Source organism: Oncorhynchus nerka, linkage group LG26 (assembly GCF_034236695.1).
Source record: "Oncorhynchus nerka isolate Pitt River linkage group LG26, Oner_Uvic_2.0, whole genome shotgun sequence".
Taxonomy (NCBI): Eukaryota; Metazoa; Chordata; class Actinopteri; order Salmoniformes; family Salmonidae; genus Oncorhynchus; species Oncorhynchus nerka.
This window is the reverse complement of record NC_088421.1, coordinates 8,795,155-8,808,077: the sequence shown is the minus strand read 5'-3', so window position 1 is coordinate 8,808,077 and position 12,923 is coordinate 8,795,155. Positions and strand designations below refer to the sequence as shown.

At 44.2% G+C, this 12,923-nt stretch overlaps 1 protein-coding gene across 3 annotated transcripts in view; it reads left to right on the top strand.

Moving 5' to 3' along the window:
• Window positions 1-12,923, top strand: part of LOC115110189 (junction plakoglobin-like) — a 67,865-nt gene that overhangs the window by 16,976 nt on the left and 37,966 nt on the right. The window contains exon 1 of one of the 3 annotated variants that reach the window (XM_065010042.1): window positions 3,398-3,417. The exons of the other annotated variants lie outside the window; for them this stretch is intronic. The gene's annotated coding sequence lies outside the window, so the exon portion shown is untranslated. Of the gene's footprint in view, window positions 1-3,397; window positions 3,418-12,923 lie in introns of those variants that run through there. 3 annotated transcript variants of the gene reach the window in all.

The window sequence follows — 12,923 nt, the reverse complement described above, 5'->3', positions numbered from 1 at the left end:
TTTCTTCTTTATCTTACCATCTATGACCCCCGTCCCCCACTGATGCACTCTACCTGTCTCTTCCCTTTTGTCTTCCTGTCCATCTCTCTCTCCGTCTTTTTCTCAGCTTCTCCCTCACTCTTAAAATGTTTCTCTCAGAGGTCTACTTATCTCTCTTTATCTGTACTGACCCTTAGTCTAGGAATGGCCTCTTGTCCCACTGGCTTTGTCCATATGTGACCGACCAGCTCGATGCGGTCCTATGTAGCACTTTTTTAAAATACATTGGATAAAAGTAGATACTTAAAGCTAGAAAGTGTATACAGTGCCTTGCAAAAGTAGAGACCAAAGATAACCCTGAAGGAGCTAACCCCCCCCAAAAAACTATTTTAATTACAGGTTGTAAGGCAACAAAATAGGAAAAATGCCAAGGGGGGTGAATACATTCGCAATACACTCTATCATACACAAGTAATTCTGCTTTGAAAGTTGATAAACTTGTTTCCCTATTTTTGAGAAAATGGCCCTTGAATGTTTTGGTACACCTACTGGAGAGCTCTTTGTCTACACCAGTGGAGGCTCCACAGATGAGGAAGGGGAGGACCATCCTCAGTGAATTTCATAAAAATACAAATAGTGAAACATTAAAAAAGTTATCATTTTTAGATAAAACTAAACTAAATATATTCACATCACCAAATAATTGATTTAAACACTTTTTTGCAATGAAGGTCTACAGTAGCCTCAACAGCACTCTGTAGGGTAGCACCACGGCGTATATTGACTTCAATACAAAACTTAGGAGGCTCGTGGTTCTCACCCCCTTGCATAGACATAGTAACTTCCGGAAGACGTCCTCCAACCTATCAGAGCTCTTGCAGCATGAACTGACATGTTTTCCACCCAATCAAAATATCAGAGTATGATTCTAGTACTGAAAGCAAAACGTACAGCTAGCTAGCACTGCAGTGCATAACATGTGGTGAGTAGTTGACTCAAAGAGAGAGAAAGACAATAGTTTAACAGTTTTGAACAAATTCATTTCTTCCAAAATTAAGGTGAAGTGAGAGCTAGAGCTAGCTATATTTGGTTGTATTTTTTCTTACTTTCACTTAGCTAGTGAATGCAGCTAGCTAGTTTAGCCCACTCAAACACTCAGCTCAAACAGAGAGGGAGAGCTGGCTATGGCTATCCAACACTGGGATTCTTCCAAGTCAAGGTAAGCATTTGGTTTTATTAATTTATTGACACCGCTTTCTGACTGTACACTGTACTGCATGATTGTAGAGGGTTTACGAACACATTTGTTATAGTAGCTATGTTGACTATGGCGTGACAACGATGCAGGCTGTGTGTGGTGGTTATAGTGGTCATGATATGAAGGTTTGGCTTGGAAAGGTTTTTTCGTCTGGTCACAGACAGATGATGTGTTGTGTACTGATGTCCACAAGCGAAGGAAAAAGGTGCGAGGAGGAGAGCACGTAGATAGTTGCTGTTTTCATGTGGATACTATGAAAGTGAACTGTGCTTGCGTGTGATCACGGGTGTATTCATTCCACCGATTCTGTTCAAAAACACTTGTTAAATGGAAGCAAACGGAACGAAACGGGGATAAAAATACCTGAATTTGTCCAATAAAAATTCACATTTGCAACTGTTGGACTAATGATTACTCCATAGATCGGCTAGATGCAGGCAAGAGTGTGCAAGGCGGTATTGAATGTGTCATAAGCTATGTTGTAGCAACCTCATGATGGGTACAGGGAAAATGCAACTGTCATGTAATAGCCAAAACCTATCAATGTTACATTGAGCTGGGTGAATGTAATATGAATGACAGCCATCCAATATGCTGCATCTTGAAAGACACCGACCGCCACTGGTCTACACACATTCAGCATCATTCACACCCTCTTAAGCCTTAGCCCCACCCATCTCTTTAAGTATTCACATTTGAGGCCATGTGCTAAACAGAGTGAGAAAGGTAGTGTAGTAAACAACCAAACATTTAAAGAGGTGAAAGTAGTAGCAAAAATACATTTGATCTAGTCCTTGGTTTATATCCTAATCCAGTGTTGCCCAACCCTGGTCCTCCAGTACCCCCAACAGTACACATTTGACATAACGTTAGCGAGCAAGCCAGCCAGCTAACATAAGCTAGCTAACAGTATGCTTTAACTTGCAATGTAAATTACTTTCTGACAAAACTAAACATGTATAATATCTGAAATTGTACCTAACTAGACTTGGATGAACGCTTCTCCCTCTCTGTCATGGATGCCATGATTGCCCTTAGTTTGAAGATGTAACCCGAAGACAGGTGTTTTATACAACAGCCTTCTGTGTTCTCTTTTCGACTCCCTCTGCAAATTTTCAATCAAACGGCAGAATTTTCTCAATCTCTTTAGCTGTTATTCTCTGCTTCCACTAGGCGTTCCACTGATTTCAAAACTCGGTCAACTTCTTCCATGACAACCACGCTGTTGATCGCCGCTTCTTCCCCATCACTGTCACCAGAAGACTCTACAACGACTGCTTCAACGAAAATGTGTTTTACCTAAATCAGGGATTTCCTCATCGTCTGATTCATTTTCAGAGTCAGAGAGAGTCAGCATGGCACGATCGTCCTTCAGAAAGTATTCGATCACAACTTTTCCCCACTGATCTTTGTCGATATTGCCTGTTAAATTCAGGACAGCAATTTTTCAGTTCCTCATGACATCTTTCAAAAAAGACATGGTAGAAAGGATTATCTACACATACTGAGCAGCTCATGTTATAGACAGAAGAATGCTTCATGGCATACTAATCTGAACTCATCTCTCGGCATGTCCAGCCTATCCATTATCTCAGCCAATCGTGGCTAGCGGGAAGGTTCCTGCCTTTTTCTGTGGCTAAACCTACTAGGCCTGTAATTGAACAATTTTATTTGTATTTACAGATAGAATACAAGTTTGTTATTAAGGCACATGAAAGTTCACATGTTCCAGAAGGCATTTTGATTTAAAAAAAAACATGTATATGTGTGTATTTGTCAGTATTCTCTGTGTGTGTGTGTGTGTGTGTGTGTGTGTGTGTGTGTGTGTGTGTGTGTGTGTGTGTGTGTGTGTGTGTGTGTGTGTGTGTGTGTGTGTGTGTGTGTGTGTGCGCGCGCATGAGAACAAAGCAGTGGCGACAGTGGTTAAGAGACATGACCTCAGACAATTCGGTGCTGTGTTTTGTGTGCTTATCAGGGATTTTTGAAGGAAAGAGTGACGTAATTGCAGGCCACAATGCCACCCCCTGAGGCTCGCCCTCTCTCTCACACACACACACACACACACGCACACATATATATACACACACACACACTTTTATCTCTCTCTGACAGAGCCAGTTTCTCTCTGGTCAAGGACAGCTCCCACATGATCTAAGAAGAAAGGAGGGCAGAAGGGAGAGGTGAGTAGAGGAGAGAGGAAGACAGGAGGAGAAAGAGACAGATCTAGACAGGACAGAGAGAGAGCGGGAGGTAGAGATGATGAGAGGACTTAGACTTGTTGAAATAGAAATGAGGTGGTTGCCAAAGGAGGAAAACATGTTTTGTTCAGAATATATATATATTTTTTTTCAATAATGTTTTGTGCTAAAATGTAGCATGCAATGTCAGTGGGGAGCATTGCAGTTAGATATGCACCATTTGAATCGCTGCTTTGTCGCTGTGAAAGAAAAGTAGCGTGTGCATGCGTGTGTACATGTGTACATGTGTGTTTGCATAAGCGCATGTGTATGGTGTGTGTGTGTTCAGGCAGGCCCCAGTAGTCTATAACCCGTGTGTCTCCAGTGAGAGGATGTGTACCAAGCCAGGCCCCTCCAGTGAGCCCGTCGACTCCTTTTCAATCGACGACTCCTTTCAATTGACGCCTCGCTCGGAATATTGAAAGCCCTGTCTTCTCCAATTACCATCACTGTCTCCCCCCACCTCTTTCACTTTCTCACCTCTTCACAATCTCCTCCTCTCCCTCTCTTCATTCCCTGTTCCTTATCTCCTTTGCTTTTCTCTACCATTTTCCTTTCCTGCCCAACACTCTTTCTTTTTACTTTTTCATTCCTCTATTGCGCCATATCCCTCCTTCTCCTATTTATTTTTCTACTCATTGTGTTCTCCCTATCCCTCTTATTTGTCCAGTTCTCCTCTCTCTATCTCACCTCGCTTGCCCTCGGTCCTCACCTCCGTTGAACCGCTTTCCACTTTCCTACGCTCTCTGTTGCCTTGTCTTTTGCTCAGTCTGTCGGTGGCAGAGTTGGAATTGGCTGCGTTGCTACGACATCATGTAGTGCTTCAGTATGCAAAGCTGAGAAGCTGGCTGGGTTTTCACACAGTGCAGCGACAGCATAATGTCCTCCTGGCATCACACACCAGTGGATGAGAGGCTAAGTAGTCCCTGTTAGCAAACCAAGCTCGTTCGTTTAGAAAACCCACCTACATCTTTTATAGGAGGAACTGTGAGTTTTGGCAGTAATAAGTTGCTTCCTGAATTCTGTTGTGCAGCTAAGACACACATTTTTGGAGGCCTCTCTCTCTCTCCCTCGCTCTCTCTCTCGCCCTCTATGATATTTGAGATCCATTTTCTTCTGGCAAGGCAAACTAGTATCTTCAAGTGTATTCTCCTATGCATGTTATATTATTTTCCAGACACGCTCAATAAGGATTTTGGGGGATTTCCTCTGCTCACTTCAAACAGAGGGAAAGTAAATTCTACATCCATCCGATATAGAAAATTGGATTAATGTTGCCTGTAAATGAAGGCTCTAGCCCTCTGCCTCCCTCTCCCTACTATTTCTGTCTTCCTCAGTCACTCTCACTCTCTTTCTGTCACTCTTTCCTCTCTATTCTCATCTCCAATTTTCACATTCCATCTCTCTTTCACCCCTCCCTCTCTCTTTCTTTTCCCCTCTAGTTCATTCTTTCTATTTCATCTTCTCTGTGTATATCTTTTTCTGCTTCTTTGTCCATTTCATGCACCCCTTCTTCCTCTCATCATCTCTCTCTCTCTCTCGCTTTCTCTCTCACCCCCCCCCCCATCTTTCTCTCTCTCTATCTGAGGTCTCTGTGGTTGGGCTCTGCTTTCCATCCCGTGGGCACAATTCCAAAGCGAGACGTTTAGGCGCTCGGCTGATTTATTTTAACGCCTAGTGTGTAATCGCCACATTCGCCCCGCCCACCAAGAGCCAGAACTCTGTTTTTCTTCTCTTCTTTGGACTTCTCAATCCTTCTCTTCATTTCTCTCTCTCTCTCTCCTCCTGTACTAATTTCAGAGTCCGTCCCCCTCTTACCCGAGCCTGGCAGGGATTGGTTTGTCTTATCCGTTTATCTGTTCCTCAGGGCTGTGGTAGGGGCTGAGGGTAAAATGCAGGGAATGGGGGAACTAAAAACAACACATCAATGGAAACCTGGAGTGGGAGAAAACAAACATTTGGCCGCCTCATCTCGGTCCCTGAAGCTTTTTTTGCTTGTATGAAGGAGGACTGGATAGATGTCTTATCCGAGTGTGGAGCGTGGATAAAAGGTTCTGCCGCAAAAAGGATGTTATCTGCTGGGTAAAACGCTCGTCTCCCCATATCGCACAATCAAAGAAGCGGCTAGCTGTGGTTGGTACCAGGGGGAAGTAGCGAAACAAAGCTGGGGATGGAGCTTGGGATGGAACTTGGGATGGAGCTTGGGAAGGAACTTGAAAGTCCTGTTTGGAGGGTCGTTGTGAAACTCACACCACACCGCATTCCTCAGAATGTTCACAATGTTCTTTTCCCCTTTCTACTTTAAAACGACTGAGTTGATTTTGGCATGTTATTTGGAGCATGCTAGCAGGGGTCCGTGCAATTTTGCCAACAAAATTATATTTGTAAGCCATATTTCTGGTTGCGTACTGGACTCTCGCATCCTAGTTATCCATAAAAGGTATTCAAAACCTGTGTGGAGAGAAGGATGTGGGGAAAACCTGGTATAAAACATGTCGGGCAAATTGGCACCAATTTACTGATATAACTAGTAAATAGAGCTGCTATAAGTGGTTATGGCCAGGGCACAACCTGTCCCCCAACCTGCCATGGCCAGGGCGTAACCTGACCCCACCCTGGAATGGCCAGGGCATAACCTGTCCCCCCACAATCCTCCAGGCACTGCACTGTAGTGAGGAAATGCAATAGAGCATTTTGATTATTTGATTTACATTTGCCTTTTTTTCCCTTCTCGTACTGCTGAGTCTGCTGTTTCTCCTACCAGTGACCTTTGAACCCCTTTAGACACTTTCTGCCATGTCCAGGCTTTTGCTCTACTGACCTTGACCTGTGAGGGTCGGCCCTAGTGGTGCCATCAACACTATCTATCTAGCATTGGCTCCACTGTACCACAATGGCCTGAATTCTAGTCTGTGTCCATCCCTCCCTGCTTTTCATTTTCATTTCCTCAGCTTTAATCATCCTACAGCGAGCTAGCCACACACAACCCTCCCACTCATACTGTTTAAAGTCATCCTCCGTTGGCTCGGGGATCTCTTCCCATTTACTCGTAGCACAGGAAGGCATGCCAAAACGGATAAGGGATCTGATGAGTGAAGATAGCTCAAGCCCTCCGCGTTCCTCTCTCTGAAGACCTGATGCTTTCATCGTTCCCCTCCGTCAGCTTTGGGCCCAACCTTCTGGGCCTTTAAACCATGCTTCTCCCTCGTTCTCATTAACTGGCTTGTAAACGCACGCGGCCATATCCTCAAGTGCATTGACTGATTACACACATAGATGCAGACACGCACGCACGCGCACACACACACACACACACACAGACTATAGACTAGCATGGGAGCTGCAGACAAGGCCCACTCATTGCTTGCAATTATACTATGTCAGCAAACTTGCTGCTAGTGGCTAATGACTCACTCTGTCCATATCGGTGTGAGATATCCTATAATGCTCATAGCGCCGACAGAGCGAGAGAGAGAGGGAGAGTGAGAGAGAGAGAAAGAGAAAGAAAGAAAAAGAGAGAGAGAGAGAGACTGGAACCTATGATGATGGTGGTTAGGTTAGCATCTTCTTCCACTCACTCTGTGCTTAGTTAATATCCTACAGAGGGGACAGAGCAGAGGGGATGGGTGGGAGGGGGAGGTTAAGAACAGAGGGAAATTCCTTCCTCTCTACTTTTAACACAACAACACACCATACCACAGCTGCAATGTCAGCCCATTGGGGAAGGAAGGCATGAGAGGACAATGTGAATAGTATGGTATAAATTAGATGACATATTTGTTTTTGTTCAGGAGACTATTACAGAATAAGCTACAGTCCAAGATGGAGTACATGTGATCATTATGTACTGTATGTTATGGTTTGGTGTGTCTTTGAGATGACGAGGGAAGGGAAGAGACCTGTGGTGGAATGGTAGGATGAGGGTTGTAGTCAGACTGCAGATGTGTTGTGTTTGCAGTTAAACTGGATGTTTTTTTTTGTTTCAATGTTTATTTTATTTTATTTGAGAGTTTAAGGCTCTCTGTCAAATCATATAGTGCAGCTTACGGTCCGCTGAATGAGACGCTTTTGAAAGGGAGAGCTTAATCACTGTAAGGGTTTATTTCTATTGGCTCTCGTTCAGACTCAATAGAGAAACCTTCATCCCTCAACCTTCCCAAGAGCACTTGATATGAGCTATTGAACTGGCAAATCACATCCAGAAACCAGGTCCAGAGGATCCATTCCAATGTTCGACAACAACAACCAAAAAGAATCGGAAAAGAGAGCCCTTTGTCAACATTTACAGACTTAGACACAATAACCGCTTCAAAGGACCTAGACTGGTGTTACACTTAATAGTCTGATTGGGCTTCGTCATGGTCTTCCTCACTCTCACTGTTTTCATTTCAGCACGCTGCTGCAGTGCACACACAGGAGCAGGATTTTAGTCGAATATTTCCCATCTTCTTGAATCTTTGACTGGATATGTAGGCTAAATCATTTGGCTTTAGTTAGCCTGTGATTGGGTGCGATTCTATCGGTGTCCGTATGTGGGAGCACACATGAGAATGAATGTGTGGCCATGTGTAAATTTCATTTCCACTATGTAGACTGACACCTTTATTTACGGTGTTGATTCGTGACCAGCTGTAGACATGTTCCTGATATAGACTCCTCTGTGCAATTCAATAATACGTGACTCTCCTCACTCTCTCTCTCTCCGTGTTTATGCAGCAATTTCATATTTCACGAGGCTCTGATACCTCCGCATGGTCACTATGCAGTCGGGACAGAAAAAAATCCAGGTTTGTCAGAAGCAAGTAGATCAAATGAATCACGTCTTGGTCAAAAACCACGATCGTGCCTCAACCATTTAAAGTGTTTTTCCCGAATGAACAGACAGCCAGACATTGGATTGGATATGGATGGTGCTGTAAATGTCATCCCCTGCCTGATCTGATCCAGTAGAAATGACAGCGAGACTCCGCGACCTTCAACCTCCCTTGTTTACTTTAAATGCAGGAAGTGTTGCTCCCCCTCAGGGCGTCAATTACATGCACGTTGACATACCACAGTGTACTGTACACATACGCAATCACTCACACACACACACACACATTCACACTAACACACACACTTACTCTTGCACACACAAACAGACACCACAGCGCCCCAGCGTGACACTCACAGAATCCATCATGGATATTAGCAGGGGGTTCGATCTCTCCCGTGTTTACGTTTCATCGTTCTCTCATCATTCCCCGGGATCCCCATTCCTGCCGTCAGATGTCCTGATGTTCTGTGGGCTGACAGCCTCCATCCACCAGAGAGAAAGCAGAAGCACTATCGATCCCTGCCTTGCGTTCCCATTGATTTTACCTGCAGGCAGCACTTTCTGGGTCTTATGGATTCAATAGGATGCCATTCGGCCTGTAATAAAGACCACCTACAACAAACAAAAACATTTTGACTGCTCACTGTGAAGGTTATTATAATTTTTTAAAACTCTGAAATGAATGTATTTGCATTCGTAATGATGTCTGATGTAGCAATGGGCATTTTGGACTGTTCGAGTAATCTTGTCATTTACTCGGGTACTCAAATGAAATGAAAAAATATATATCATAAAAAATACATATGTGTCACATATCAGTTTGAGAACAATGTAAAAAAATAAATAATAATTGAATTAATAAAGCTGCATACAAACATGGTCTCTTGAGTAAGGCAGCTCCAAAAATGCAGGTGTTTCAGCCTAGCTCAGTGCTTTCTGTGGTGGTGGGGCAGCCAGTGGAAAATACGGTGTCACGACTTCCACCGAAGTCAGTCCCTCTCCTTGTTCGGGCGGTGTTCGGCGGTCGACGTCACCGGCCTTCTAGCCATCGCCGATCCACTTTTCATTTTCCATTTGTTTTGTCTTGCTTTTCACACCTGGTTTCAATCCCCCAATTACTTGTTCATTATTTAACCCCCGGTTCCCCCATGTTTTTTTGTGAGTGATTGTTTTGTATGTAGTGAGGTCTGTTTATGTGGGCTCTCTTTTGTATTGCATTTGATTTATGTTGTGTAAAGTACGTTTATTTACTCATACCTGCTGTCCTGCGCCTGACTCCTAACCAACTACACACAGACCGCATTACATATGGAGCGTAGGGGTTGCTAATGTTCTCTAATTGCACTGTGATTGGCTCAGTGTTCTTTCACACATGGGGGCACTACGTCACCGCCAAATCTACGGGGAGAGCTCGAAATGAACTGTTTCGCTGCCATACAAGGCTCAGCTGATAGCCAGGTGTAGCAGTGGTAAGGTGTTAGGACTGCTGTTGGGACAGCTTTATGTAGGCCCTAACAGTTTGTGGGCACCGTTTGTCACCTTTATAGTGCAATTCATGTATTGTTTAGTGTTGTGTAGTGGCTTTGCTGGCATGCATCCCAATTCTTGGGGGGGGGGGTGTACCACCAAGATTTACATGCTAAAATCGCCACTGAACATGAAACATTCAGAATAATCCATTTCCTCTCCAACAACATTCTCCCACTCAGAATTCTACTCGGATGAAGTTCTTGACGAGTGTGTTTATTTTATTCCTGTATCTGACTTTCAAGGTTCCGTTTTTCGCAATAAACTTGTTTCAGTGGACCATAGCTTTGGCCTTGGCTGAACAGACGGCACAGTCTGAGGCTTGTGTTTTCAAAAGCATGCTTGGCTGAATATATTCCAGAAAGAGTTTTCATGCCCTTTAATTTGCATTTTATGTTTCACACTGTTGCGCAGGTTTATCCCTCTTTCATTTGTTACTGTTGAATGTACCTCATTTCCTTTCCAGAACCGCATGTCCAACGGCAGTTTACCAAACCAAACACAGGCTATATCGTTCAGTAGCCGCTCTTCCGTACTCTGATTCTCAGCACCCCCATGTAGACTATTTCTCGAAACTATGAATAGCTTAGCTTGCAGACTCATAACGAGCGAGGGAGGCGATAAGACAATGATGACGGGAGTCTCGTTAGGCTCAAATACGTTTTTGCATTCGTTAATTAGCGAGTTTCCTAGGGATTAATTCCCTCTCCGTTTCCCATGTGCAGAACTTGTCAAGATGAGAGGGATTGTTCTTTTCGCAGCCTCTCAAGATCACCAGTCACCGCCATGCTGGCACATATCCGTCATCCCAGGGCCGCTATGCGACTCCCTCCCCCCGCTCAGCACTGCTAATAGCAGCAGATTACTGAAGACTGAAGATGAAAAGGCTTTCAATTCCCCACAGAGACGTGTGTGTGTGTGTGTGTGTGTGTGTGTGTGTGTGTGTGTGTGTGTGTGTGTGTGTGTGTGTGCATGGCAGACTTGGTTGTCCCGTTGAACTGAAACTGCTGTGCTGGGATACACGCAGGAGATAAGAGGAGGTCTTTTCTTTCAGCATCCCCTCCCCACACCTCATTAGCGAACAAGGCTTCCAGGGGACATCAAAGGCGCAACCATCACACACAAAAGAAACGCATCCCGATTCCCAAGGATTTTTTATCGTCTAAATTTAGATTCTAAAACCGCTGTTGAATTGACGCCAGCCGTCATGAAATGACGGTTTTCAGAAGGGGGTGATAATAGGATTTTTCACTTTCGATCACCACCCTGTAGCTCTGTTTTCCTCAAATCTTTGGTGGCTGTTTGAAGTTGCGGGAAGCGATGCGACTGCTTAAAGCCACACTGTCTGCCTGTCTGGTGTCTTTGAATTGAGCCACCAGCTTCAGGACTTTTTGACGTCTTTTGAACAGAAAGCTGCAGTTGTTGTTGTTTGTTTTGCCTACTTTAAGTAGCCCATTAGGGGAATATTACGATTCTTGACAAAAAGTCGGAAATTGTTTTTCAGACTTCATTGAAAAGTAGAGAGGTCTCCTCTTGATGTCACCTCAGTCTAGTGGCTGAGTCTGGCTGGGAACTGGAACTGGGTGCAGTCGGAAGAATGGCCAACTAATGAATTCATGACACCGTCGTGACAGGATCCATTTGTTACCTGGCCTTGAAACGTTTGGCCCGATGGTGTCTTTTTAGTAGAATCTCTGCCGTCGGCACAGCGCTTGCCAGTGCAATTTAAGATTAGGAGAGAGGGAGAGAAAATAAGTTGTTCCTCATTGGGAGCATGTGAGGTTAGGCATGTCCCTTTTGTGATCCCGAAAAAGCAGTTTTCAGATCTCCGATTCGACCTGTATCCTCCTCTCCCTTGTGCTCGGGTTCCTTGCGAGCTCTCCCCACTTACGTGGCAGAGATGAGATAATTAGCCCAGCCGTGTGAGGCAACGCTACTACTCTTACCGGAACAAAGTCTCTGGTAATTACTGGGAAGAAATCATTTGCTGTCCTTTTGGTCCGCTTCATTTATCCTCTAGCTTTGTAGTTTGTAGCACACTAAGTTCTTATGCCAACTCATTATTACAGAAATGTATTCCGAAAGCTCCTTTGAACAACCAAACTCATCACTTTTATCGTGCTTGTGTGAAGGGCAGTTCTTTTGAACTAACTTTTTATTTATTTTTAAAGTGAGAGCAAAAAGTAACTGGCAATAACATCTTGGTTAGTTGGTCTAATATAATAGACCACGATTCCTCTCTATCTGGTCTGTCACATCATTCCATTGAAATCAATAGAAAGTTCACCACTAGCGAGGATAGTTTTTTGTCATGCTCAAATCATTTGTCACCCTCTGCGACTCATTTGGAGACTTTCTTATGACATCTGGCCCTTGGCTGCGCTTTAAAAAGACACCGCGTAGGGCTGAGCTACGGCACAAATGAGCCGAAACCCTGCTGTTACCTCTGAGTTTGAATGCTAGTCCATGTTGCTCTCGTTCACATGGGGAACCATGAGTGATGGTGCGACGTTGACATTTACTAATTCCCAATATCCTCCTATCCTATTCTGTGAGTGCCCCATGTTTCATCACCTCGTCGATCTCCAGAAGTACATTTTAGTGACATCATTTCCGTTTATGATCATCCGCCATCCTACAGTGATCAGTCTGTATTGATTGATGAGTATTCATATTAGACCAGCTACCCTGTGGAGTTTAACTGCTGGAGTGTAGCCACTTGCAGAGGATGGTGTGATTCAGCCGGACATGTTGTGTGCACTTGAATAGGTAGGGTAGATCTCTAGGAATATCTCTCAATGATCATTCCAAGTCATTTAGGATTTTTAATAAGCAGAAACCTGAATGTTTAGAGTGAGACACCCCACTCAACAGCAGTTTGACCCACATGTGTATAGTTTCCCGCTACCCTACCTGTCTAGGCCTACATCCTGTGCAACTGCGCCTGTCATGGCTCAGTGAACTATCATTTCCCATAGGACCTAAAGGGCACTTCCTGCTGAGCACAGTATGTAACCTCAGATTTACTAAAGACTCTTCAGATCCCTGAGCTCCCGTACATACTATACCCTCTGACTCAGCAAATACCTTATAGGAAGATAAGGGA